The sequence below is a fragment of the Schistocerca gregaria genome, chromosome X (assembly GCF_023897955.1).
Source record: "Schistocerca gregaria isolate iqSchGreg1 chromosome X, iqSchGreg1.2, whole genome shotgun sequence".
Taxonomy (NCBI): domain Eukaryota; kingdom Metazoa; phylum Arthropoda; class Insecta; order Orthoptera; family Acrididae; genus Schistocerca; species Schistocerca gregaria.
Window position 1 is genome coordinate 328352097 of NC_064931.1, and position 12006 is coordinate 328364102.

Below are 12006 nucleotides of genomic sequence, written 5' to 3' on the forward strand. Positions count from 1 at the left end.
GCTGCTTTCTGGTTTTCGGTTGTTTTACTGATCTACTTCGGTCCGATACCTGTTGAGTGGAGTGCCTCCAACTCTGGCACCTCGTGCTACTGTAGTTGGATCGCTTTAGGTTGTGACTTCCGCAGCTTCGCTGCTCTGCTCAAGTCACCATACGAATGTGTTTCTGCCATTACACTGAAAAATTAATAACTGGTCATCTTTTCCCGTCCAACATTCCGGATTATATTCCAGACGTCTTCGCAGGCAACTATTCTGATTAATGACATTGAAAAAGAAAAAAGAAACAGTCATACTTGTTGCAGAAAACAATACATGCACAATATTTTATTGTTCGTTGGTTATGCACTCTTTAAGTGAGTTCATAGATGTCAAGTCTCAATTATATTTACTGATTCCATCACATTTGTAATCTCCCCCCCCCCCCTCTCTCTCTCTCTCTCTCTCTCTCTCTCTCTCTCGACACAAGCGCGCGCGCACACACACACACACACACACACACACACGCGCGCGCGCGCGCGCGCGCCCGACGACCTCCTCTAGGCTTACACTCATTATTACGGTTCTAGATACGCTTGCTATCTTATCTTTAATTGTGAACTTCCTCTAGTCTCCTATGTTTTTACCACTGTGTGGTTTGATAAGATCTTCGACTATAACACAAGTAGATTCATTTTGATGGGTTACACTATATAAGCATTTCAAAATAGTTTTACAGCCGAAAGTCCGCAGTAATGAAACCAAATAAAGGGATATATAAGCAGTTAGTATGGTAGAGTGTTATATCTCGGAGTTATTCTGGGTTGGATGGAAACAGCGTGCAAAGTTGATGTCATTGGCAGCGAACAGCCTTTCCCAACGCTTAAAAGTTCGAACTCGTCTGCAACTAAGAGGTACTTGCTTGACCGGCAGAACCGCCTCCCACGGAAGTAAAAAAAAGAACACAAATAGCGGACGTAACTTGTCCCTCAGTGAAATTCTCTTTCTAGCAACTTCCTTCATGAGTGCACACCAACTTTGAAAGTAGATAATTTAGCATTGGGTATATTGACAGAATACCTCTTTGTTCTTAGCGAATATAAACGAATGGCACTAATTTTGTCTCATGGTAAAGCTACTGACTAAACCGGTTCTCATTCCACTTATTACGGGTTACAAGCGGGAGCAGTATCCTCCGGAATTCCGAGGTCGATGGATGTCGAGCAGGTTGAGTGCACGTGGACCAGAGCTCTCAGTGCTGTTCCAATGTTTGTGTGTTGCTCAACTCTGAGAGGCGTGACATTCAAATTTTAAGAAGAAGGGGAAGAAACTGGAACTGATCATCACAGCGCGCGGAAACCTGCTTCTTGCAGCGTAGGCGGACTGCCAACACGAGAACAGTAAGTCCTCACGTTCGTTACATGGTTAATTAACAATAAATAATGGTTGTTTATCATTGTCTACGGATGTACATATAAAGTACGACGTGATGCGCTGTTGAATGCGTGCTGACAGTGGTCAGTGGTGCGCAGTCAAGATAGAATTTGACAGGAAGCTCCTGTCTGCGCAGCAGATAATGCTATACAAGAACATACACTCGTTTTTTTTAAGTGTCCATCTAAATTAACCACTCCAATCTTCTGCACAACATTTCGATCACTAATTTTGGTGTCCTCGTAACTGGCTGTTTCTCTAGTCCACCTGCACAAACATAGGCCGTAGAACCATTCACAGCTTAGGTTCGATAGAACATAAATACTTGTACCATATGACACTACTGAGGGATGGCTTCACTTTGGCTAGTGCTGACATGGCATATTATGCATATACTTTTATGATCTCTTCTGTACTCAGCCAACAGCCCAGATAAAGCCAAACCATCCTAATGTCTTTTGTGAGACGGCACAATGAACAGCAGCTCATAAAGCTAAGCATACAAAATAAGAACTGTTCCGAACTCTGCTACTAGATTACTTCATGAGGATTCACATGATTAAAACTCACGTAATGATTTGAAATTGAACATTTTATTAGAAGCAGGTCACCAACAAATTTGACTGTGGATACAAGTAACACATAAACAAATAGTGAAGTTTTATACGTGTTTTATCCCAAAAGAATGAAGTGTGCTTCCTACATCCGTGAAGGCACAATGGTTCTCGAATATGAGAATTCATCGTTCTAATATGAAGAGGAAGAAATATGTAATCTATTTTTATTTTTCCCTTTTTTTTACATTTTTAACATCGTTTAATAATTATGGGTCATTGAATATCATCAAAAATATATTTTTTCTTTATTTTTTCATCGAATTTCGAAATATCTTTTTGTAATAAATAAAATTTTACTCATTTTACTTTATAATTCAACTTTTCATCTCAGTATAACCAACCCAGCAACTGGAAGGTTTCGGGAGCCAAGCTGCAGAATGCAGTCTTATCAAATACATAAAACAGGTATTTGATTTCTGGAGAAAAATCCAACAACCAATCAGTTTTAAGAATTACGTTATTGTAAAACCATTATCAGTTTTGACGACTTATTACTACGATGTTTTCATATCTTAAGATAGCATAATAATTTTTTATATGTTTACATATTACAAATATGAGTCTTAAGTAATAAAAGTATTATCGTATGCATATTTGATCCTCGAGATCTCATTTTATGATAAGACCCTTTGTGTACGAGAATATTAAGATGGAGGTTGCAGATGTAGGAGGGCGTTGTGAAAAGTAATGTCTCCGAATTTAAAGCTTTTTAAATAAAACAAACGTTATTAACATTCTACCTATTTATTCTTGATGTCTATATATTTACAGCCCTTTTCTGCTAGAGGGAACCGAATTGTAGCTTGTAACATGGCAGTGTGTGAGGAACAGTGTGTTGTAATCTAGTTCCGAATTCGAAGAGTTCGTTTACACATAGAGCACCGCCCGCTTCAGCATGACAATGCCAGACCACACACGGGCGCTGCGACATCTGCAACAGCCCGCGCCTTGTGTCACTGTCATCGTTAATCCTCCTTACAGTCCCGACTTCGCCATATCCAATCTTCATATTTTTCCAGAATTTAAAGCATATCTCTGAGGACTTCGTTTTGATAGTGACGAAGCGGTGCAAGCAGATGTGAATTTTTGGTTCCATCAACGAGGTCAAACACTCTACTGTGACGGTATCAAAAGACTGGTCTCTGCTTAGAAGAGATGTGTCCGTCGCTAGGGTAGCTATTCTGAGAAATAAATGTGTAGAAATGAAAATTAACGATGTACAAGTTTTAATAGTTTTCACATTAAAAAATTCGGGGCTTTACTTTCCAGCACGCCCTCGCAGTCTTCTAAATATTGTTTGAAAGGATAATTTCGGAAACAGGAAATTTCGATTATTAATAATTGCTTCGCCACTCACTTACAAGGGAATCTCAATGTACGGGTTGTGAAAAGCATATTTCAAACCGCAAATTCATTTCTTTAAAACAGTTCGTGATGTGTAACAGCATGTTCCATGAAAATGCGTAATAGAAGGATTCACTGATACAGAAACAAATAAAATCGTAAACGTAATAACATATTGCAATGCACTCACTGTTTAAAACTTTTTTCTGTTTTGAAATTATCGTCCAATAAACGAAAATTTTCATTGTTGTTCTTCGACAGAACAGTATAAAAAAATAATGTTTACATTCTAGAAAATTGCATGTCATTCGTCATGTTATTTTAAGGGAGCGTTTTACTAAAGTACTTGGCGATAAACCTTTGCAGCAATACGCGACGCAGAAACTCACGTAGCTAGTTTTGTTGATAGTGTCATCCAGACCTAAGGACTAAAATTACTCATTAGAATGTAGTAAAGCAAACAGGAGCGACACGGTTATCAACAGTATCTGACAACATCGTGGGGTGCTGAGCCTTGGAAACGAAATGTATTCTCTGGATATGTGGGGGTGAAGCCTGTTTCAAGACTAGTCTCAAATATGCCTCTGTCTCTGTTTCTGTCTCTCTTTCTCTCTCTCACTCCTTATCTCTCTCTCTCTCTCTCTCTCTCTCTCCCCCCCCCCCTCCCCCCTCTCACTCTCTCTCTCTCTCTCTCTCTCTCTCTCTCTCTCTCCACACACACACACACACACACACACACAGCGGCTCGCCGCCGGGTGCAAGTCTTTTTATGTAACGCTGTTTAATCGACATGCGTGGAGGAGTTGATGAGGACAACACAACATCCAGCCACCGAGCGGATAAAGTCTCCGACCCGGCCGGAAATCGAACCCTAGCCCCTTCGATTGGCATTCAGCCACGGTGACCCCGTAGACACAGAAGTGGATGTCAAATAAGGAAGCTGAGGTAGCCGAAAGGGAACAATCTGTCTATAATAAGGAAGTCAAAGTGGAAAAAAACGTAAACACATCCTGCGGATCGCCACATTCCAACCGGAAGTCTACCGTTAGAAACCTCTGAATATGAGGTCGCTGACTCAGGCCTGTATGGTGGCGCTTCATTCTGAGGTAGCCGGCCGAAATCGTGCCAGAGGTAGAATGTTTCACTGCCAGTTCTTAGCAGACAAGGCAAGGAGAGGTGCTAAGTTCCTCATAATCAAACCTAAACCTCTTCTGTAGTGTATCATGGAGTGACACCATGTGACGGAGATCCATCTCTCGGATGCGGACGTAGAGCTCGACGGCCTAGATACTTCTAGTCGACAGGAGTAGTGTAAGTGCCGAAACTGGGTTTCTACGTCTACGTGCAAACTCCGCATAGCGGATGGCATCATACACCACTACTAATAAATTCCTTCCTATTCTAGGCGTCAGTCTATACGCCTAAGTACGAGCCCTAACTTTTCTTGTCTTCGTAGTCCTTCGTGAAGTGTACGTTAGCGACTGTATAATCATTCTGCAGCCATCCTCAAATGCTCGTTCCTTAAGCTTTCTCAAAAGTATATCGCGAAAGAACGTCGTCTTCCCTCCAGGGATTCCCATTTGAGTTTTCGAAGCATCTCCGTAACATTGATGTGTTGATCGAACCTACCGGTAACAAATCTAGCAGCACGCTTCTGAACTGCTTCTGTGTAGTCCTTTGATCCGACCAGGTTGGGATCCCAAACACTCGAGCAATATTCAAGAAAGGGTCGCACAGGTATTCTATATGCGGTCTCTTCTGTAGACGAGCCATACTTTCCTAAAATTCTCTCAATAAACCGAAGTCAATCATTCGTCTTCCATAGTGCCATCCTTATGAACTCGTACCATTTCATATCGCTTTGCAACGTTACGTCTAGGTATTCAATGTACATGAATCTGTCAAGCATCACACCATTAATAGTGTATACGAACATTACAGAATTCTTTTTCTTGAATATCTGCATTAACTTGCATTTCTGCACAGTTAGAGCAAGCTGCAATTCATCACACCAAATATAAATTCTGGCAATATGTATTCTTCTACAGTCACTTAACGAAGATTCGTCATCATTTACTACAGCATCATCAGCGAACAGTCGCAGATTGATGCTCTTCCTCTCCCTTGTCTCATCGTGAAGAGTGCAAACACTACATTGCAATATACACGTAGAACAGTAACTTCCACTGAACATATTCATTTAAGTCACGCTTCGCTAAAGATGAAAGGACTTTCCAGTAAGGTTGCAAAGTATACCCTTCGGGTTTTAGCAACCAACAAGTCTATACGACTATTTCTGTTAAGCAGAGTTCATCGCCTAGACTTCGACTTTGTAGCGCTCCTAGAATTCTGGGAGTCTACAATGAGTGCAGAACGAGCTTCCTCCTCTGCTTACAGAAGCGCAGATGCCTCAGAAATCAGGGGTCGGACTTTCTCGTCACGATAATAATCACAGTTATTATTTATAAGCAATTACCACACTACGTTTCTCTCAGTCAGAACGCTGGTCTCTAAGAAATGCCGGTTTGCAATCAAGTAGTACTATACCGAGGAATTCTACAGAAAATGAGTTCTTATCGGATATCTAACCACGTTTGCAACTGCACTGAAGATTTCCTTTCAAGTAGGACTCGACGTTTCATGCCGATTGGAGAGCCAACTGCAGACATTGAAGTACCATATGACGTTCCCCAGGGGAGTATATTAGGACTGTGTCTATCAATGTTATGCATTGACTTAGACTGTCACCGTAGCCGAATGGTCGCCGGCAAGGTACCTCAGCGTGCTCGGTCACGGGACTGACCTTAAAATTCATGGCTCACGAGGCGGAGGGTCAATGTGGAGGCTGGCCGTGTGGCTTCGCCCGCTCTGCCTGTGAGCGGACATGTGGCCGCTCCTTCGGCAAGATCCGAGCAGGCACACGAGGGGAGGGGTTTAGTAGTTATTGGGAGCTCCAACGTTAGGCGGGTGATGGAGCCCCTTAGGGAAATAGCGGAAAGGTCGGGGAAGAAGCCCAGTGTTCACTCTGTCTGCTCGCCGGGGGGGGGGGGGGGGGGGGGTCTAATCCGAGATGTGGAGGAGGCCCTGCCGACGGCGAGAGAGAGCACTGGGTGCACCCGAGTGCAAATTGTTGCTCATGTCGGAACCAATGACTCCCGCCGTCTGGGTTCAAAGGTCATCCTCAGTTCGTACAGGCGGTTGGCGGAGTTGGTGAAGGCGGAAAGCCTCGCTCGAGGGGTGGAATCTGACCTAACTATTTGTAGTAACATTCCCAGAACCGATCGCGGTCCTCTGGTTTGGAGCCGAGTAGAAGGCTTAAACTAGAGTCTCAGACGATTCTGCGGAGATCTGGGGTGCAAATTTCTCGACCTCCGCTATCGGGTGGAGAAATGTAGGGTCCCCCTGAATAGGTCAGGCGTGCACTACACGCAGGAAGCGGCTACAAGGGTAGCGGAGTACGTGTGAAGTGCACATGTCGGTTTTTTAGGTTAGAGAATTCCCTCCCTAGGCCCGACAAGACGCCTCCTGAGACGTGGCAAGGTAGGAGTAGACAAAATGCAACAGGGAATAACAATACTAATGTGCTAATAGTAAACTCCAGGGGCGTCTACAGAAAGGTCCCAGAACTGCTCTCATTAATAAACGGTCACAATGCCCACATAGTACTAGGGACAGAAAGTTCGCTGAAACCAGACGTAAATAGTAATGAAATCCTAAACTCAGATTGTAATGTATACCGCAGAGACAGGCTGGACAGTGAAGGGGGAGGCGTGTTTATAGCGATAAGAAGTGCAATAGTAACGAAGGAAATTGACGGAGATCCGAAATGTGAAATAATTTGGGTGAAGGTCACGGTTAAAGCAGGCTCAGACATGGTAATTGGATGTCTCTATAGGCCCCCTGGCTCATCAGCTGTTGTGGCTGAGCACCTGAAGGATAATTTGGAAAATATTTCGAGTAGATTTCCCCACCATGTTAAAGTTCTGGGTGGAGATCTTAATTTGCCGAATATGGACTGGGAGACTCAAACGTTCATAACGGGTGGCAGGGACAAAGAATCCAGTGAATTTTTTAAAAAGTGTTTTATCTGAAAACTAACTTGGACAGTTAAACAGAGAACAGAATCGTGGAGATAACATATTAGACCTTCTGGTGACAAACAGACCCGAACTATTTGAAACAGTTAACGTAGAACAGGGAATCAGCGATCATAAAGCGGTTACTGCATCGATGGTTTCAGCAGTAAATAGAAATATTAAAAAAGGTAGGAAGATTTTTCTGTTTAGCAAAAGTGACAAAAAGCAGATTTCAGAGTACCTGACGGCTCAACACAAAAGTTTTGTCTCAAGTACAGATAGTGTTGAGGACCAGTGGACAAAGTTCAAAACCATCGTACAATATGCGTTAGATGAGTATGTGGCAATCAAGATCGTAAGAGATGAGAAAGAGCCACCATGGTACAACAACCGAGTTAGAAAACTGCTGTGGAAGCAAAGGAAACTTCACAGCAAACATAAACTTAGCCAAAGCCTTGCAGACAAACCAAAATTACACGAAGCGAAATGTAGTTTGAGGAGGGCTATGCGAGAGGTGTTCAATGAACTCGAAAGTAAAGTTCTATGTACTGACTTGGCATAAAATCCTAAGAAATTTTGGTCTTATGTCAGAGCGGTAGGTGGATCAAAACAAAATGTCCAGACACTCTGTGACCAAAATGGTACTGAAACAGAGAATGACAGACTAAAGGACGAAGTACAAAAGGTCTTTTTCCAAAGCTGTTTCACAGAGGAACACTGCACTGTATTTCCTTTTCTAGATTGTCGCACAGATGATAAAATGGTAGATATCGAAATAGAGGGATAGTAAAACAATTTAAATTGACCAAAAGAGGAAAGGCCGCTGGACCTGATGGGATACCAGATCGATTTTACACAGAGTACGTGAAGGAACTTGGCCCTCTTCTTGCAGCGGTGTACCGTAGGTCTCTAGAAGAGCGTAACGTTCCAAAAGATTGGGAAAGGGCACAGGTCATTCCCTTTTTCAAGAAGGAACGTCGAACAGATGTGCAGAACTATAGACCTATATCTCTAACGTCGATCAGTTGTAGAATTTTGGAACACGTATTATGTTCGAGTATAATGACTTTTCTGGAGACTAGAAATCTACTATGTAGGAATCAGCATGGGTTTCGAAAAAGACGGTCGTGTGATACCCAGCTCGCGCTATTCGTCCACGAGACTAAGAGGGCCATAGACACGGGTGCACAGGTAGATGCCCTGTTTCTTGACTTCCGTAAGGCGTTCGATACAGTTCCCCACAGTCGTGTAATGAACAAAGTAAGAGCATATGGATTATCAGACGAATTGTGTGATTGGATTGAAGAGTTCCTAGATAACAGAACGCAGCATGTCATTCTCAATGGAGAGAAGAGTTATTTCAGGTGTGCCGCAGGGGAGTGTCGTAGGTCCGTTGCTATTCACAATATACATAAATGACCTTGTGGATGACATCGGAAGTTCACTGAGGCTTTTGCAGATGATGCTGTGGTATATCGAGAGGTTGTAACAATGGAAAATTGTACTGAAATGCAGGAGGATCTGCAGCGAATTGACGCATGATGCAGGGAATGGCAATTGAATCTCAATGTAGACAAGTGTAGTGTGATGCGAATACATAGAAAGAAAGATCCCTTATCATTTAGCTACAATAAAGCAGGTCAGCAACTAGAGGCAGTTAATGCCATAAATTATCTGGGAGTACGCATTAGGAGTGATTTAAAATGGAATGATCATGTAAAGTTGCTCGTAGGTAAAGCAGATGCCCACTTCTTGAATACTACTCAGCAGTTTGGGATCCGTGCCAGATAGAGTTGATAGGAGAGACAGGGAAGATCCAAAGGAGAGCAGCGCGCTTCGTTACAGTATCATTTCGTAATCGCGAAAGCGTTACGGAGATGACAGATAAAATCCAGTGGAAGACTCTGCATGAGAGACGCTCATTAGCTCGGTACGGGCTTTTGTTGAAGTTTCGTGAACATACCTTCACCGAAGAGTCAAGCAGTATATTGCTCCCTCCTACGTATATCTCGCGAAGAGACCATGAGAATAAAATCAGAGAGATTAGATCCCACGCAGAGGCATACCGACAATCCTTCTTTCCACGAACAGTACGAGACTGGAATAAAAGGGAGAACCGATAGAGGTACTTAAGGTACCCTCCGCCACACACCGTCAGGTGGCTTGCAGAGTATGGATGTAGATGTAGATGTAGATGTAGATGTAGAAAATGAGGAATCTGCGTAAATCTGAATGTGATTGATGCCCTCTGACTGGAACAATATTTATTTGTATATGATTTACTGTGACTGAAAGTGTCTCCCTGAACACTAGTCGACTGCATCTAACTTGATACAATGAAAGTATCAAATATAAACAATGATTACTTAAACACTCAAATTTATTCTCAAAAATGTTTATTAAACAATATATAAATTCTACTATGAAAACCATGACATTTATGTTTCCAAACTCAGGTGTAAGGTTAACAGGATACCAGTGTTACTTTCCCACCAATGAATTTACTACTTACTCACTTGAGAATTTATACTTTCATAAAGTGTAACGGTAATTACGATGTATGTAATCCTACAAATTCCTGACCAGAACAATGATTGGAAGTTGGTTACTATCCCGATGTTCACACATTCAGTACAAGAACGATGAACTTGAGACAGGGGAACATTCTGAATTTCACAAGTGTGAAATCGAATTGAACTACTCTGCCAGTGCTCCGAATTATGCTAGCCATAAATATTATATTGTTCCGCCGAGCTGTACTCTGCACAAGTGCTGGCTCTTTCGTAAAAACGATGCTTTCAGCATCCACTCGCAACTCAAAGATGTTGCGAACTCAACCACGATGCAACGCTAAGTCTATCCGTCATTTATTGCTGCCGTCCCCGAATTCGATCTGGACGCTTCCGCGACCTCCATAACTGAACCGCAAGTTTATGCGGACACTTCCGCTACCAAACCCAAAGTACCTCTCACATGACGCTCACTTACGCCCTCCTAATTCCTTTCAGCCAAACAGTGATAAGTGCCAATTCCAAAATTAACAAGCACTGCCATCCAATCGCGAGGAATCCCTGCAATTAGAGAATCCCACCAAAATAAAGCGCCTCCTTCAGACGCCAACTACAACATGAACATCTCCCCTACTAATAAAAAAACTTTGGCTTCAGGTCTGCGCTCTTTGCGTCACGCACTATTACTCCAGTCGAAACTGAGGACTTCAGAAATAAAAAAGAGTCACTACGTGGCTTAAATTTGTTTCATGTAGCCCTTCTTCCTCCTGCACTTAGTACTACGCATCTCTCCAGCTGGAAGTTAGGCTGTACAGTGTATGTTGACAATAGCCTGCCGCCCCATGTGTTCCACTGACAACTGTTGTTTTGCAAGTGTGTTTCTATGGCATGGAAACGGTGCTTTTCCTAACGCGAGTTTCCATTTAGAATTATGCCTACTTGTACCTGTCAAAGGCTGTCAAAGTGTGCAATGAGATTTTAGAAACACCATGTAGAGATAGATCATACGTCGAATTAAGCACAACTCAATGAAACGTCGCTCTTGCTTCAGAGTGTGTTATTTTGATCAGAACGCCTGGAGAAGTTTCTGCTCATTAACTACAGAAGGCTTATACCGAGAAATAAATGACGGCATTCTTAGCAGCCTGGGATATTCCCAGGAAAAAGTGCTACAGATGAAATCACAGAAGTCAAATAACAAGTGATACTTGTGACCGGAGAAGCAGAATAATGCTTTCAATTGAAAGTACTTGTATGAGATGTGAAAAGATAAGATAAAAGCCGAACGTGCCTTTCGACAGCAGGAAACTCTCTTCCAGGCGAAAGGAAAACCAGTCAGATACAAATAAATCAGTTGCTTCAAATTGGTAAAAGGAGTGTTAGGTCTCTTCACAATAAGCGGCTAGAGGCAAATTCAGAAAAGAACACGAGTCAGGTTGTGACTTCAGTTACAATGTTTTCATTCACAGTCTTTCTTTAATAGGAACGTTATACGCCTCCATCTGTCTCCGTAAGCTCTAAAGGGTCATCCTTTTTATATGACTTCACGATACATCCTGTAAGAGTGACTCAAATACAAGTGAAAGTAGAACGATATTCGTTATTATCGTAATCGTCATCGTCAGCAGTTTGACATCGACTGGTGGATAAATTACTCCTCGAATCTTACCGGACTTTCGACACGCACAAAAGTTCTTCTTGCATGCTTTAAAATGTCTGTCAAATAATAGTGATTGTCATTGATAAAATGATGTGCTGTAGGGCGTATTGCAATGAAGATGTAGCGTGTGACAGTGCTCCACTTGTAAGAATACTGCAGTGCACGACATTACTAGGTAATGTTTTAAATGTTTTAAATTCAGTTGAATTCTTCATGGCTTCCCATACCCTTTTAACAGTTTCGTCCTCTTAGAAAACAAAATGCGCTAATACGCTACTAAACAAAATGTCAGTTTCATACACTATTGTGAATCTGGACGTTGTATTCCAATACAGTCAAATGATAGCAGTAGGTTTTAGATAATTTTAGTCATCTCTTCATTTTAACCC

The 12006-nt window shown here is 42.3% G+C and overlaps 1 protein-coding gene across 1 annotated transcript in view; it reads left to right on the top strand.

Annotated features, from left to right (window-relative positions):
* The first annotated feature begins 1359 nt into the window (after positions 1-1359).
* The window catches only part of LOC126298824 (solute carrier family 41 member 2-like), an 874873-nt gene continuing 864226 nt past the window's right edge, over positions 1360-12006 (top strand). The window contains exon 1 of the mRNA XM_049990298.1: positions 1360-1376. The gene's annotated coding sequence lies outside the window, so the exon portion shown is untranslated. The remainder of the gene's footprint in view (positions 1377-12006) is intronic.